This window comes from Jaculus jaculus, chromosome 1, assembly GCF_020740685.1.
Source record: "Jaculus jaculus isolate mJacJac1 chromosome 1, mJacJac1.mat.Y.cur, whole genome shotgun sequence".
Lineage (NCBI taxonomy): Eukaryota > Metazoa > Chordata > Mammalia > Rodentia > Dipodidae > Jaculus > Jaculus jaculus.
This window is the reverse complement of record NC_059102.1, coordinates 233,779,435-233,786,509: the sequence shown is the minus strand read 5'-3', so window position 1 is coordinate 233,786,509 and position 7,075 is coordinate 233,779,435. Positions and strand designations below refer to the sequence as shown.

Genomic DNA, 7,075 nt, shown 5'->3' with positions numbered 1-7,075 from the left:
AGTAACCCCGTAAAGCCAGATGCACAAGGTGGTGCATGTGCCTGGAGTTCATTTGCAGTGGCTTGAGGCCCTGGCACACCCATTCGCTCTCTCTTTCTCTCTCTCTCTCTCTTTCTCACAAATAAAATATTTTTTAAAAAAGTAAAAGAGGGTGTGGAAGGATCGCAGGCGACACCCCTCCCATCCCTCCCGGAGGCGGGGTAAGCGCGCCCGCCTCCGCCCCGCCCCCCAGCGCTCCCGCCCCGCCCAGCAATGATCAAGGCGATCCGCATCTTCAACGACCACGGGAAGCCACGGCTGTCCAAGTTCCACCAGCCTTACAGTGAAGAGACACAGCAGCAAATCATCAGGGAGACTTTCCATTTGGTGAGATGAGAATGTTTGCAATTTCCTAGAAGGAGGATTATTAATTGGAGGATCTGACAACAAACTGATTTATAGACATTATGCAACACTGTATTTTGTCTTCTGTGTGGATTCCCCTCAGAAAGTGAACTTGGTATTTTAGATCTAATTCAAGTGTTTGTGGAAACATTAGACAAATGTTTTGAAAATGCCTGTGAACTGGATTTAGTATTCCATGTAGACAAGGTTCACAATATTCTTGCAGAAATGGTGATGGGGGAATGGTCTTAGAGACCAACATGAATGAGATCCTTACACAGATTGATGCACAGAATAAGCTGGAGAAATCTGAGGCTGGCTTAGCAGGAGCTCCAGCCCGTGCTGTATCAGTTGTAAAGAATATGAATCTTGGGCTGGAGAGATGGCTTAGTGGTTAAGTGCTTGCCTGTGATTCCCCAGGACCCATGTTAGCCAGATGCACAAGGGGGCGCACATGTCTGGAGTTCATTTGCAGTGGCTGGAGGCCCTGGAGCACCCATTCTCTCTCTCTCTCTCTCTCTCTCTCTCTCTCTCTCTCTCTCTCTCTTTCTCTCTCTTTCTCTCTCTCTCTCTCTCTGCCTCTTACTCTCTCTGTCTGTTGCTCTCAAATAAATAAATAAAAATAAAAACAAAAAAATTTAAGAAAAGAATATGAATCTTCCTGAGATCCCAAGAAATATTAACATTGGTGACAACAGTATAAAATTCTAAACCTATCCTCTTTTAAATAAAATGTTAAAAAGGCCGCTCCCAGGTAAAATCCAAGGGGGAATCATCTAAGTTTACCCTGCAGTTGTTTACCAAAAATAGAGGAGAGACTTAAGTTTGCTCTTGGATTTAAGTCAAGGTACTGTATAGAAGTTGTATAAAATCAGTATGGGAGTTCAATGTTACTTTGCTTGCTCAGTGGTTTTAAAGAAATTGAGTAGTTCCAGTGTGACTCCCTCCCCCTTTTCTAAGCTGCATTACTGTACCCACATAAAGGTATGCCTCTACGTATTGGCTATCACAGTATTTTGAAAAGTAAGATATAGGCTGGAGAGATGGCTTAGCAGTTAAGCACTTGCCTGTGAAGCCGGAGGACCCCGGTTCGAGGCTTGATTCCCCAGGACCCAAGTTAGCCAGATGCACAAGGGGGATCACACGTCTGGAGTTCGTTTGCAGTGGCTGGAAGCCCTGGCATGCCCATTCTCTCTCTCTCTTTCTCTCTGTCTGTGGCTCCCAGATAAATAAATAAATAAAAACTTTTTAAAAAAGTGAGATATTTCTTTAATTATGTACAACCCAAAATATTGGTGTTTTGTATGGGTCACAAGTGCAGCATTCTTAAATTCTTTCTGCTGTTTGTTACAATTGTTATTTAAAAACCAAGTGTGTATTTCATGAAAACATTAAATAAACTCCAAGGTAACTGAAAAAAATAAAAAAAAAAAAAGTAAAAGAGGGCCTGGGAAGATAGCTCAGTGGTTGAAAGCAATTTCTTGCCAAGTCTTCCTGCCAAGGTTCAATTCCTAAATCATCCACATAAACATTCAAATGGTCAATTGCAGCAGCAAGAGACCTCTGGCACACACACATACACACACACTTGCAAAAAAAAAAAAAAAAAAAAAAAAAAGGTGACAGCGCCTACCCTGACAACCTCTAAGAACCACACAGATAGAGGGCCCTGTGCAGCACACCTTCGGGAAAGACAAACTCCCCACTCTTTTAAACAAGGTGTGTCTGCCTTTCCTTCCCAGGACCTAAGTGCCCAATGCTCACCCCCGAGGCTGACCTGGAAACCCCTCTGTAGAAGCCAGGGCTCTCCAGAGGACCAGAACGCATAGAATGGACGTACAAGTATATGAGGGGCTTTCCTAGTGACTCACGGGATAGAAGGACGGATAGACTCCCAACGGCCATGAGCAGGTGGCTGGCTGGGGACAACAGTAGCGTCTGGAAGCCTTAGAGCAGAGGGGATACTGACGCAGCCCCGACCTGAGGCCGAAGGCCTGGAGAGGTGCCGGTACAAGCCCTCGTTCAGAGGTTAGAGAACCTGGAGATTCGTGCCCGTGAGGGATAATGACAGGGAAAAAAATGGCAACTGCTTAAGAAGGGTCCAACAGGTATCAAAGCAAGCTTCCCCTTTCTGCTTTTTGCATCAATCTTTACCCCCAGCCTATTGGACAGAGCTGCCCACATTCAGGATGGAACTTCCCCACTCAGTTTGTTTGCCCCCATGCCAGTCTTCTCTGGACACGCTCTCACAGACCCCCGGAGGCATGCTTTGTCAGGTGGTTTCAATCCATACAAGTGGATAACCAAGATAAACCATCACACCTTCTGCAAGCCATTCTCCTTACAGCCCTGCCTTGGGATGGCACCAGACAATCCCTACATGGCCCAGAGTTGCTTAGGCTTTTCCAGGAGACAGTGAGTCCTGGGGATTTGGAGCCTAACAGGACACTGGGTCACCTAGAAAGCTGGACACCACTGGGTTTGGATAGAGGCAAGGGCGCCAAAGTGGTCCAGTGATTTTCCTGAGAGGTCGTGGCTTCATTGAGTTCCTCATGGCGGAGGACTGAGGACAGGGGCTCAGTGTCAGTGGTGAACATGAGTCTGAGACCAGAACTGGGCCCTCACTTCATCTTACACACGTGTCACTTCGTCTGATCCTCTCTGGATCAGGAAGCTTGCTTTATCACCTTCCCCTTTACAGATGAGGAAACTGAGGCATGATGAAGTAAAATCACTCACCAGTGTCATAGAGCTGGCCACTCAGGAAGGCGACACTCAGCGCAGAGCTCTGGGTCTTTGCCCCTCTTCAAGGGTACAGTGACAACTTTAAAAAAATACCTTATTTCTTTGCTTGTTTATTTACTTATTTATTTATTTTGCGGAGACAGAATAGGCATGCCAGGGCCTTTCACCACTGCAAACAAACTTCTTGGGCTTTGCAGGCAAGTGTCTTTCAACTGCTAAGCCATCTCTCTAGACTGACTCTTTTTTTTTTTTTTTTTTGGTTTTTCAAGGCAGGGTTTCACTCCAGCCCAGGCTAACCTAGAATTCACTATGTAGTCTCAGGGTGGCCTAGAACTCATGGTGATCCTCCTACCTCTGCCTCCCGAATGCCGGGATTAAAGGTGTGCGCCACTACACCTGGCACTAGGCAGACTTTTTATTTTATTTTATTTTTTAGTTTTACAAGGTAGGGTCTTGTTCTAGCCCAACTTGTTCATGCCCGACTCAGAGGCAACTTTGAACCTGACTTGGATTCCGGATTTCCCCAAGGCAGAGTCCTTCCGTCTTGCTTTTTAAATTTATTTACTTATTTGTAAGCAGAGAGAGAGAACAGAGACAGAAAGAGACATAGAATGGGTGTGCCAGGGCCTCTAGCAGCAAATAAACTCCAGATGCATGTGCCACTTTGTGCATCTGGCTTTATGTGTACTTAGGAATTGAACCTGGGTCCTTAGGCTTTGCAGGCAAGTGCCTTAACTACTAAGCCATCTCTCCAGCCCTACTCCATGTTTATATCTTATTTGGTGTCTGGTCCTGAGCAGTGTGCAAAGCTAGGCTGTGTTCAGTTTTGAGCCTTCTCATATGTTAAAATCTAAAAAAAAGCATCAAAACAAACATTTCCCATTGTGCTGTCTTTATATGGAACAGCTTTGAGCACACATCTCTGCAATTTGACTATGATAGGGCCACTGGCTTATTTATTTACTTACATGTTTTTAAAACTTAAACCATTTATGTTTGTGTTTATTTTTATTTATTTATTTGAGAGGGACAGACAGACAGAGGGAAAGAGGCAGAGAGAGAGAGAGAGAGAGAGAGAGAGAGAATGGGCATGCCAGGGCCTCCAGCCACTGCAAACGAACTCCAGATGCATGTGCCATCTTGTGCAACTGGCTTACGTGGGTCCCAGGTAATCGAGCCTCGAACCAGGGTTCTTAGGCTTCATAGGCAAGCAGTTAACCGCTAAGGCATCTCTCCAGCCCTATTTACTTACATTCTTACTCTTTTTTTTTTTTTTTTGAGACAGATCTTACTATAAATTGTAGCCTGGCCACAAACTCTCAGTGGTATGCCTATCTCAGCTTTCTCAGAGCTGGGATGTCAGGCATGCATTATCACATTGGCTTAGCATATTTATTTTATTAAAAAGTTATTTACTGGGCTGGGGAGATGGCTCAGCAATTAAAGGTGCTTGCTTACAAAGCCTGCCAGCCCAGGTTCATCCCAACATTTATGTAAAGCTGGACCAAAGTGGTACATAATTCTGGCATTTGTTTGTGGCAGTACATGTCCCTGACACACATGTGAAAATTAATTAAGCAATTAAAAATAATTTGCAAGGAGCTGGGCGTGGTGGCACACGCCTTTATTCCTAGCATTCAGGAGGCAGAGGTAGGAGGATCACTGTGAGTTCAAGGCCACCCTGACACTACATAGTGATTTCCAGGTCAGTCTGGGCTAGAGTGAGACCCTACCTCAAAACAAACAGACAAACAAAAAAATTTGCAGGGCCGGGTGTGGTGGTGCACACCTTTAATCCCAGCACTCAGGAGGCAGAGGTAGGAGGATCGCCATGAGTTAAAGGACACCCTGAGACTAAATAGTGAATTTCAGGTCAGCCTTTGTTAGAGGGAGACCCTACCTCGAAAAACCAATAATAATAATAATAATAGTAATAATAATAATAATTTGTAGGCCATTGAAGGCAGCCAGTCCTGGCAAAGGGATATATGTCCAAGGTGGGGGATACTTCTCCTTCAGCCTTGCTTCTCTGGCCTGTGCAGGACAACATGTCAAAGGTGTGTTTTTGCAGCCCTGGATATGGTAAGGGAGAACCAACGGTCAGGTCACCGTCAGGGCTCAGGAGGGGTGCAGGGTGCTCAGGTGTCCCGCCATCCTGAGTCTTCCTGAGAATTCCCAGCTACCAGAAGGGGGCAGTCTGTGACTTCTAAAGCCAGGACACAATGGGGCTGCAAGGAGGCAGTCTGGAGGGGTGGAGGAGCCTGACCGCCACCAGGAGCAAGGGCACCTCTAGGCAAGCTGGGCCTGGCTCTGCAAGGAGAAGATGTAGCCTGGCTACGTCAGACTGTCACACCCCAGCCCTGGTTTTGTGGCTCTAGGGTTGTATTCAGGATGGGTGAAGGACTGGGTCTTGTGCTCAGCTGAATAGTCACACTGCCCTCCCTAGGGATGTATGTATGTATGTATGTGTATATGCATACGTATATATAATGTATGTATGTCATGTATTTACGTTGTCTACTTAACTGAGTGGTCAAAGAGCTAGTGAGGATCTGGAGTGGGTTTATGTTCCCCTAAGTCAACCTTTGGTTTGGTCACTGCTAAGGAAGCCCGTCAGGCCTCAGACACTTCCAGAGCCACCACATTGCCTTGTGTGGAAGACACAGATGACGGCCTCCGAAATGCCCTTGTGCATTCTGCCTCCAGGCAGACAGTGTTGGGTGATGGTGGGTGTGGGGGGGGTCTCCTGCCTCCCCCATCTCCTGACACTGCATCACAGTGTCACCACCCATAGCCACCCCATCAGCCAGGGCTGGTGTCACAGCACACGGACCTCCCCGAGCCTTCCTTGAGGGCCACCTTTCAGCCATGGTTCCTTGCAGGATGGGTCACTGCCAAAATTGCCTCTTTTGTGGACTCCTTAAGCCACAAAACAATCTAGCACCGGGATAGCTTGAACAAAGAGAATTTTTAAATGACACAAGCTGGACACGCTGCCACGAGAGGGTGTCTGCGCAGATTAAGGCAAGCTCCAGTGAGGGGCTTTGAAGAGTGCGTGTGATTCTTAGGGCGAGGGCAGGCTTCCACAATGGAATTAAGACAAGCTTCAGCAGTTCTCACTGAACAGCTTGGTCAGGCCTCACCTTGTCCCTGGGGCATCAGGGAACTCCCCTGGCAGCACAGTTCACATTCCCCACTGTGCATGCAATCCCAGTCATGGTCCCAATACCGGAGCCCTCCAGCCAGCGTCTGCTCCTGGTACCCTGATGCCACCCTGGCCTTCTCCAGCACTGGTCCCAAGGCACCTTCCTCCTGCTTCCCAGCTTTGCGTGATCAACCTCAGCTTGAGGACAAAGAGTGGGCTTTCTCCAAGTCGCCTCTCCAGCCCTGAGGCCTCCTGCTTCCTGCCTCCTCCCTCATCAGAGCTGCCAGGTGTCTCTGGAACCCTTGATTCTAGATCATGTGTTCCAACTCTATACAGCTATTTTGTCTTCACCCTTCATTCTAGCTTGATTTAAGTGCAACTTCCTGCCATGTGTGGTGGTCCATGTCTTTAATCCCAGCACTCAGGATCACTGTAAATTCTAGGCCAGCCTGAGACTACATAGTGAATTCCTGATCAGCCTGGGCTAAAGTGAGCCCCTACCTCAAAAAAACCAAAACGAACCAAAACAAAAAGAGTAACAGGGCTGGAGAGATGTCTTGGAGGTTAAAGCACTTGCCTATGAAGCCTAAGGACCGAAGTTTAATTCCCCAGTACCCACATAAGCCAGATACACAAAGGGGGCACATGCGTCTAGAGTTCATTTGCAGTGGCTGGAGGCCCTGGCAAGCTCATTCTCTCACAAATAGATAAAAAATAAATAGTAAATTCAACTCCTTACTGCCTAGCAGGACCCTCTATCCTGTCCCCCCATCCTGTATGGTCACATATCTCGTCCTTTGT

General features: G+C 47.1%; 1 pseudogene; it reads left to right on the top strand.

Annotated features, from left to right (window-relative positions):
• Positions 1-252: 252 nt before the first annotated feature.
• LOC123457616 lies at positions 253-1,115 on the top strand (annotated as a pseudogene).
• The last annotated feature ends 5,960 nt before the right edge of the window (positions 1,116-7,075 follow it).